The following is a 9,944-nucleotide window of genomic DNA, read 5'->3' as shown; positions in this document are numbered from 1 at the left end:
AGGGGCGGCGCTAGTTGACCGGGCTCTGAGCCGTCGTAAATACAAAACCTCGCGGTATAGTCGAGAGGGGAGTCGCCGCGGAACTAGCTCAATGGTAGAGCAAAGCACGCGTTATGCGGAGGTTGTGGGTTCGATTCCCGCTTCCGGAAAAAAGGGCGCATTTTTTCTCGACTTGAATTTTCTATTATTTATTCCTGCATAAAAAAAGGGCAATCATGCCTCATTCGGCACTATAAAACACTGTTAAAACGCCGAGCAGCACTGGCAATAAGGACTGCAACTTTGATATGTCTCCTTACGGAATCCCTCGTCCCGTACGTCTCTGCTCTACAAAATGCATTACGAAGGTTCTGGCTTCAGCAGTCTGAAATGCCTTTGGCTATCCCCGACTTCCGACCACGTGTTACGTGCGGCCGCTGGGAAAAGACGGTCTACGTCTTCCCGCGGTGGTCGAGGGGCGGCGCTAGTTGACCGGGCTCTGAGCAGTCGTAAATACAAAACCCCGTGGTATAGTCGAGAGGGGAGTCACCGCGGAACTAGCTCAATGGTAGAGCACCGCACGCCTTATGCGGAGGTTGTGGGTTCGATTCCCGCTTCCGGAAAAAACGGCGCATTTTTTCTCGACTTGAATTTTCTATTATTTATTCCTGCATAAAAAAAGGCGATCATACCTCATTCGGCAGTATAAAACACTGTTAAAACGCCGAACAGCACTGGCATTAAGGACTGCAACTCTGATATGTGTCCTTACGGAATCCCTCGTCCCGTATGTCTCTGCTCTACACAATGCATTACGAGGGTTCTGCTTCAGCAGTCTGAAATGCCTTTGGCTATCCCCGACTTCCGACCACATCTTACGTGCGGCCGCTGGGAAAAGACGTTCTACGTCTTCCCGCGGTGGTCGAGGGGCGGCGCTAGTTGACCGGGCTCTGAGCAGTCGTAAATACAATACCCCGCGGTACAGTCGAGAGGGGAGTCGCCGCGGAACTAGCTGAATGGTAGAGCACCGCACGCGTTATGCGGAGGTTGTGGGTTCGATTCCCGCTTCCGGAAAAAACGGCGCATTTTTTCTCTACTTGAATTTTCTATTATTTATTCCTGCATAATAAAAAGGCAATCATACCTCATTCGGCACTATAAAACACTGTTAAAACGCCGAACAGCACTGGCAATAAGGACTGCAACTATGATATGTGTCCTTACGGAATCCCTCGTCCCGTACGTCTCTGCTCTACAAAATGCATTACGAGGGTTCTGGCTTCAGCAGTCTGAAATGCCTTTGGCTATCCTTGACGTCCGACCACGTCTTACGTGCGGCCGCTGGGAAAAGACGTTCTACGTCTTCCCGCGGTGGTCGAGGGGCGGCGCTAGTTGACCGGGCTCTGAGCAGTCGTAAATACAAAACCCCGCGGTATAGTCGAGAGGGGAGTCGCCGCGGAACTAGCTCAATGGTAGAGCACCGCACGCGTTATGCGGAGGTTGTGGGTTCGATTCCCGCTTCCAGAAAAAAACGGCGCATTTTTTCTCGACTTGAATTTTTTATTATTTATTCCTGCATGAAAAAAGGCAATCATACCTCATTCGGCACTATAAAACACTGTTAAAACGCCGAACAGCACTGGCAATAAGGACTGCAAGTATGATATGTGTCCTTACGGAATCCCTCGTCCCGTACGTCTCTGCTCTACAAAATGCATTACGAGGGTTCTGCTTCAGCAGTCTGAAATGCCTTTGGCTATCCCTGACTTCCGACCACGTCTTACGTGCGGCCGCTGGGAAAAGACGTTCTACGTCTTCCCGCGGTGGTCGAGGGGCGGCGCTAGTTGACCGGGCTCTGAGCAGTCGTAAATACAAAACCCCGCGGTATAGTCGAGAGGGGAGTCGCCGCGGAACTAGCTCAATGGTAGAGCACCGCACGCATTATGCGGAGGTTGTGGGTTCGATTCCCGCTTCCGGAAAAAACGGCGCATTTTTTCTCGACTTCAATTTTCTATTATTTATTCCTGCATAAAAAAAGGCAATCATACCTCATTCGGCACTATAAAACACGGTTAAAACGCCGAACAGCACTGGCAATAAGGGCTGCAACTATGATATGTGTCCTTACGGAATCCCTCGTCCTGTACGTCTCTGCTCTACAAAATGCATTACGACGGTTCTGCTTCAGCAGTCTGAAATGCCTTTGGCTATCCCCGACTTCCGACCACGTCTTACGTGCGGCCGCTGGGAAAAGCCGTTCTACGTCTTCCCGCGGTGGTCGAGGGGCGGCGCTAGTTGACCGGGCTCTGAGCAGTCGTAAATACAAAACCCCGCGGTATAGTCGACAGGGGAGTCGCCGCGGAACTAGCTCAATAGTAGAGCACCGCACGCGTTCTGCGGAGGTTGTGGGTTCGATTCCCGCTTCCGGAAAAAACGGCGCATTTTTTCTCGACTTGAATTTTCTATTATTTATTCCTGCATAAAAAAAGGCAATCATACCTCATTCAGCACTATAAAACACTGTTAAAACGCCGAACAGCACAGGCAATAAGGACTGCAACTATGATATGTGTCCTTACGGAATCCCTCGTCCCGTACGTCTCTGCTCTACAAAATGCATTACGAGGGTTCTGCTTCAGCAGTCTGAAATGCCTTTGGCTATCCCCGACTTACGACCACGTCTTACGTGCGGCCGCTGGGAAAAGACGTTCTACGTCTTCCCGCGGTGGTCGAGGGGCGGCGCTAGTTGACCGGGCTCTAAGCAGTCGTAAATACAAAACCCCGCGGTATAGTCGAGAGGGGAGTCGCCGCGGAACTAGCTCAATGGTAGAGCACCGCACGCATTATGCGGAGGTTGTGGGTTCGATTCCCGCTTCCAGAAAAAACGGCGACTTTTTTTCTCGACTTGAATTTTCTATTATTTATTCCTGCATAAAAAAAGGCAATCATGCCTCATTCGGCACTATAAAACAGTGTTAAAACGCCGAACAGCACTGGCAATAAGGACTGCAACTTTGATATGTGTCCTTACGGAATCCCTCGTCCCGTACGTCTCTTCTCTACAAAATGCATTACGAAGGTTCTGGCTTCAGCAGTCTGAAATGCCTTTGGCTATCCCCGACTTCCGACCACGTCTTACGTGCGGCCGCTGGGAAAAGACGGTCTACGTCTTCCCGCGGTGGTCGAGGGGCGGCGCTAGTTGACCGGGCTCTGAGCAGTCGTAAATACAAAACCCCGCGGTATAGTCGAGAGGGGAGTCACCGCGGAACTAGCTCAATTGTAGAGCACCGCACGCCTTATGCGGAGGTTGTGGGTTCGATTCCCGCTTCCAGAAAAAACGGCGCATTTTTTCTCGACTTGAATTTTCTATTATTTATTCCTGCATAAAAAAAGGCAATCATACCTCATTCGGCACTTTAAAATACTGTTAAAACGCCGAACAGCACTGGCAATAAGGACTGCAACTTTGATATGTGTCCTTACGGAATCCCTCGTCCCGTACGTCTCTGCTCTACAAAATGCATTACGAGGGTTCTGGCTTCAGCAGTCTGAAATGCCTTTGGCTATCCTTGACTTCCGACCACGTCTTACGTGCGGCCGCTGGGAAAAGACGTTCTACGTCTCCCCGCGGTGGTCGAGGGGCGGCGCTAGTTGACCGGGCTCTGAGTAGTCCTAAATACAAAACCCCGCGGTATAGTCGAGAGGGGAGTCGCCGCGGAACTAGCTCAATGGTAGAGCACCGCACGCGTTATGCGGAGGTTGTGGGTTCGATTCCCGCTTCTGGAAAAAACGGCGCATTTTTTCTCGACTTGAATTTTCTATTATTTATTCCTGCATAAAAAAGGGCTATCATACCTCATTCGGCACTATAAAACACTGTTAAAACGCCGAACAGCACTGGCAATCAGGACTGCAACTTTGATATGTGTCCTTACGGAATCCCTCGTCCCGTACGTCTCTGCTCTACAAAATGCATTACGAAGGTTCTGGCTTCAGCAGTCTGAAATGCCTTTGGCTATCCCCGACTTCCGACCACGTCTTACGTGCGGCCGCTGGGAAAAGACGTTCTACGTCTTCCCGCGGTGGTCGAGGGGCGGCGCTAGTTGACCGGGCTCTGAGCAGTCGTAAATACAAAACCCCGCGGTAAGTCTACAGGGGAGTCGCCGCGGAACTAGCTCAATGGTAGAGCACCGCACGCGTTATGCGGAGGTTGTGGGTTCGATTCCCGCTTCTGGAAAAAACGGCGCATTTTTTCTCAACTTGAAGTTTCTATTATTTATTCCTGCATGAAAAAAAGGCAATCATACCTCATTCGGCACTATAAAACACTGTTAAAACGCCGAACAGCACTGGCAATAAGGACTGCAACTTTCATATGTGTCCTTACGGAATCCCTCGTCCCGTACGTCTCTGCTCTACAAAATGCATTACGAGGGTTCTGGCTTCAGCAGTCTGAAATGCCTTTGGCTATCCCCGACTTCCGACCACGTCTTACGTGCGGCCGCTGGGAAAAGACGTTCTACGTTTTCCCGCGGTGGTCGATGGGCGGCGCTAGTTGACCGGGCTCTAAGCAGTAGTAAATACAAAACCCCGCGGTATAGTCGAGAGGGGAGTCGCCGCGGAACTAGCTTAATGGTAGAGCACCGCACGCGTTATGCGGAGGTTGTGGGTTCGATTCCCGCTTCCGGAAAAAACGGCGCATTTTTTCTCGACTTGAATTTTCTATTATTTATTCCTGCATAAAAAAAGGCGATCATACCTCATTCGGCAGTATAAAACACTGTTAAAACGCCGAACAGCACTGGCAATAAGGACTGCAACTATGATATGTGTCCTTACGGAATCCCTCGTCCCGTATGTCTCTGCTCTACACAATGCATTACGAGGGTTCTGCTTCAGCAGTCTGAAATGCCTTTGGCTATCCCCGACTTCCGACCACATCTTACGTGCGGCCGCTGGGAAAAGACGTTCTACGTCTTCCCGCGGTGGTCGAGGGGCGGCGCTAGTTGACCGGGCTCTGAGCAGTCGTAAATACAATACCCCGCGGTACAGTCGAGAGGGGAGTAGCAGCGGAACTAGCTGAATGGTAGAGCACCGCACGCGTTATGCGGAGGTTGTGGGTTCGATTCCCGCTTCCGGAAAAAACGGCGCATTTTTTCTCGACTTGAATTTTCTATTATTTATTCCTGCATAATAAAAAGGCAATCATACCTCATTCGGCACTATAAAACACTGTTAAAACGCCGAACAGCACTGGCAATAAGGACTGCAACTACGATATGTGTCCTTACGGAATGCCTCGTCCCGTATGTCTCTGCTCTACACAATGCATTACGAGGGTTCTGCTTCAGCAGTCTGAAATGCCTTTGGCTATCCCCGACTTCCGACCACATCTTACGTGCGGCCGCTGGGAAAAGACGTTCTACGTCTTCCCGCGGTGGTCGAGGGGCGGCGCTAGTTGACCGGGCTCTGAGCAGTCGTAAATACAAAACCCCGCGGTATAGTCGAGAGGGGAGTCACCGCGGAACTAGCTCAATGGTAGAGCACCGCACGCCTTATGCGGAGGTTGTGGTTTCGATTCCCGCTTCCGGAAAAAACGGCGCATTTTTTCTCGACTTGAATTTTCTATTATTTATTCCTGCATAATAAAAAGGCAATCATACCTCATTCGGCACTATAAAACACTGTTAAAACGCCGAACAGCACTGGCAATAAGGACTGCAACTACGATATGTGTGCTTACGGAATGCCTCGTCCCGTATGTCTCTGCTCTACACAATGCATTACGAGGGTTCTGCTTCAGCAGTCTGAAATGCCTTTGGCTATCCCCGACTTCCGACCACATCTTACGTGCGGCCGCTGGGAAAAGACGTTCTACGTCTTCCCCCGGTGGTCGAGGGGCGGCGCTAGTTGACCGGGCTCTGAGCAGTCGTAAATACAAAACCCCGCGGTATAGTCGAGAGGGGAGTCACCGCGGAACTAGCTCAATGGTAGAGCACCGCACGCCTTATGCGGAGGTTGTGGTTTCGATTCCCGCTTCCGGAAAAAACGGCGCATTTTTTCTCGACTTGAATTTTCTATTATTTATTCCTGCATAATAAAAAGGCAATCATACCTCATTCGGCACTATAAAACACTGTTAAAACGCCGAACAGCACTGGCAATAAGGACTGCAACTTTGATATTTGTCCTTACGGAATCCCTCGTCCCGTACGTCTCTGCTCTACAAAATGCATTACGAGGGTTCTGGCTTCAGCAGTCTGAAATGCCTTTGGCAATCCCCGACTTCCGACCACGTCTTACGTGCGGCCGCTGGGAAAAGACGTTCTACGTCTTCCAGCGGTGGTCGAGGGGCGGCGCTAGTTGACCGGGCTCTGAGCAGTCGCAAATACAATACCCCGCGGTACAGTCGAGAGGGGAGTCGCCGCGGAACTAGCTGAATGGTAGAGCACCGCACGCGTTATGCGGAGGTTGTGGGTTCGATTCCCGCTTCCGGAAAAAACGGCGCATTTTTTCTCGACTTGAATTTTCTATTATTTATTCCTGCATAATAAAAAGGCAATCATACCTCATTCGGCACTATAAAACACTGTTAAAACGCCGAACACCACTGGCAATAAGGACTGCAACTTTGATATGTGTCCTTACGGAATCCCTCGTCCGGTACGTGTCTGCTCTACAAAATGTATTACGAGGGTTCTGGCTTCAGCAGTCTGAAATGCCTTTGGCTATCCCCAACTTCCGACCACGTCTTACTTGCGGCCGTTGGGAAAAGACGTTCTACGTCTTCCCGCGGTGGTCGAGGGGCGGCGCTAGTTGACCGGGCTCTGAGCTGTCGTAAATACAAAACCCCGAGGTATAGTCGAGAGGGGAGTCGCCGCGGAACTAGCTCAATGGTAGAGCACCGCACGCGTTATGCGGAGGTTGTGGGTTCAATTCCCGCTTCCGGAAAAACGGCGCATTTTTTCTCGACTTGAATTTTCTATTATTTATTCCTGCATAAAATAGGCAATCATACCTCATTCGGCACTATAAAACACTGTTAAAACGCCGAACAGCACTGGCAATAAGGACTGCAACTATGATATGTGTCCTTACGGAATCCCTCGTCCCGTACGTCTCTGCTCTACAAAATGCATTACGAGGGTTCTGCTTCAGCAGTCTGAAATGCCGTTGGCTATCCCCGACTTCCGACCATGTCTTACGTGCGGCCGCTGGGAAAAGACGTTCTACGTCTTCCCGAGGTGGTCGAGGGGCGGCGCTAGTTGACCGGGCTCTGAGCAGTCGTAAATACAAAACCCCGCGGTAAGTCGAGAGGGGAGTCGCCGCGGAACTAGCTCAATGGTAGAGCACCGCACGCGTTATGCGGAGGTTGTGGGTTCGATTCCCGCTTCTGGAAAAAACGGCGCATTTTTTCTCAACTTGAAGTTTCTATTATTTATTCCTGCATGAAAAAAAGGCAATCATACATCTTTCGGCACTATAAAACACTGTTAAAACGCCGAACAGCACTGGCAATAAGGACTGCAACTTTCATATGTGTCCTTACGGAATCCCTCGTCCCGTACGTCTCTGCTCTACAAAATGCATTACGAGGGTTCTGGCTTCAGCAGTCTGAAATGCCTTTGGCTATCCCCGACTTCCGACCACGTCTTACGTGCGGCCGCTGGGAAAGGACGTTCTACGTTTTCCCGCGGTGGTCGATGGGCGGCGCTAGTTGACCGGGCTCTGAGCAGTAGTAAATACAAAACCCCGCGGTATAGTCGAGAGGGGAGTCGCCGCGGTGCTAGCTTAATGGTAGAGCACCGCACGCGTTATGCGGAGGTTGTGGGTTCGATTTCCGCTTCCGGAAAAAACGGCGCATTTTTTCTCGACTTGAATTTTCTATTATTTATTCCTGCATAAAAAAAAGGCAATCATACCTCATTCGGCACTATAAAACACTGTTAAAACGCCGAACAGCACTGGCATTAAGGACTGCAACTTTGATATGTGTCCTTACGGAATCCCTCGTCCCGTACGTCTCTGCTCTACAAAATGCATTACGAGGGTTCTGGCTTCAGCAGTCTGAAATGCCTTTGGCTATCCCCGACTTCCGACCACGTCTTACGTGCGGCCGCTGGGAAAGGACGTTCTACGTTTTCCCGCGGTGGTCGATGGGCGGCGCTAGTTGACCGGGCTCTGAGCAGTAGTAAATACAAAACCCCGCGGTATAGTCGAGAGGGGAGTCGCCGCGGAACTAGCTTAATGGTAGAGCACCGCACGCGTTATGCGGAGGTTGTGGGTTCGATTTCCGCTTCCGGAAAAAACGGCGCATTTTTTCTCGACTTGAATTTTCTATTATTTATTCCTGCATAAAAAAAAGGCAATCATACCTCATTCGGCACTATAAAACACTGTTAAAACGCCGAACAGCACTGGCATTAAGGACTGCAACTTTGATATGTGTCCTTACGGAATCCCTCGTCCCGTACGTCTCTGCTCTACAAAATGCATTACGAGGGTTCTGGCTTCAGCAGTCTGAAATGCCTTTGGCTATCCCCGACTTCCGACCACGTCTTACGTGCGGCCGCTTGGAAAAGACGTTCTACGTCTTCCCGCGGTGGTTTAGGGGCGGCGCTAGTTGACCGGGCTCTGAGCCGTCGTAAATACAAAACCTCGCGGTATAGTCGAGAGGGGAGCCGCCGCGGAACTAGCTCAATGGTAGAGCACCGCACGCGTTATGCGGAGGTTGTGGGTTCGATTCCCGCTTCCGGAAAAAAACGGCGCATTTTTTCTCGACTTGAATTTTCTATTATTTATTCCTGCATAATAAAAAGGCAATCATACCTCATTCGGCACTATAAAACACTGTTAAAACGCCGAACAGCACTGGCAATAAGGACTGCAACTTTGATATGTGTCCTTACGGAATCCCTCGTCCCGTACGTCTCTGCTCTATAAAATGCATTACGAGGGTTCTGGCTTCAGCAGTCTGAAATGCCTTTGGCTATCCCCGACTTCCGACCACATCTTACGTGCGGCCGCTGGGAAAAGACGTTCTACGTCTTCCCGCGGTGGTCGAGGGGCGGCGCTAGTTGACCGGGCTCTGAGCAGTCGTAAATACAAAACCCCGCGGTATAGTCGAGAGGGGAGTCGCCGCGGAACTAGCTCAATGGTAGAGCACTGCACGCGTTATGCGGAGGTTGTGGGTTCGATTCCCGCTTCCGGAAAAAACGGCGCATTTTTTCTCGACTTGAATTTTCTATTATTTATTCCTGCATAATAAAAAGGCAATCATACCTCATTCGGCACTATAAAACGCTGTTAAAACGCCGAACAGCACTGGCAATAAGGACTGCAACTTTGATATGTGTCTTTACGGAATCCCTAGTCCCGTACGTCTCTGCTCTACAAAATGCATTACGAGGGTTCTGGCTTCAGCAGTCTGAAATGCCTTTGGCTATCCCCGACTTCCGACCACGTCTTACCTGCGGCCGCTGGGAAAAGACGTTCTACGTCTTCCCGCGGTGGTCGAGGGGCGGCGCTAGTTGACCGGGCTCTGAGCAGTCTTAAATACAAAACCCCGCGGTATAGTCGAGAGGGGAGTCGCCGCGGAACTAGCTCAATGGTAGAGCACTGCACGCGTTATGCGGAGGTTGTGGGTTCGATTCCCGCTTCCGGAAAAAACGGCGCATTTTTTCTCGACTTGAATTTTCTATTATTTATTCCTGCATAATAAAAAGGCAATCATACCTCATTCGGCACTATAAAACGCTGTTAAAACGCCGAACAGCACTGGCAATAAGGACTGAAACTTTGATATGTGTCCTTACGGAATCCCTAGTCCCGTACGTCTCTGCTCTACAAAATGCATTACGAGGGTTCTGGCTTCAGCAGTCTGAAATGCCTTTGGCAATCCCCGACTTCCGACCACGTCTTACGTGCGGCCGCTGGGAAAAGACGTTCTACGTTTTCCCGCGGTG

This window comes from Haemaphysalis longicornis, unplaced genomic scaffold (assembly GCF_048455015.1).
Source record: "Haemaphysalis longicornis isolate Haplotype H1 unplaced genomic scaffold, Haemaphysalis longicornis Haplotype H1 scaffold_7, whole genome shotgun sequence".
Taxonomy (NCBI): domain Eukaryota; kingdom Metazoa; phylum Arthropoda; class Arachnida; order Ixodida; family Ixodidae; genus Haemaphysalis; species Haemaphysalis longicornis.
Note: the sequence above shows the minus strand (reverse complement) of the source record.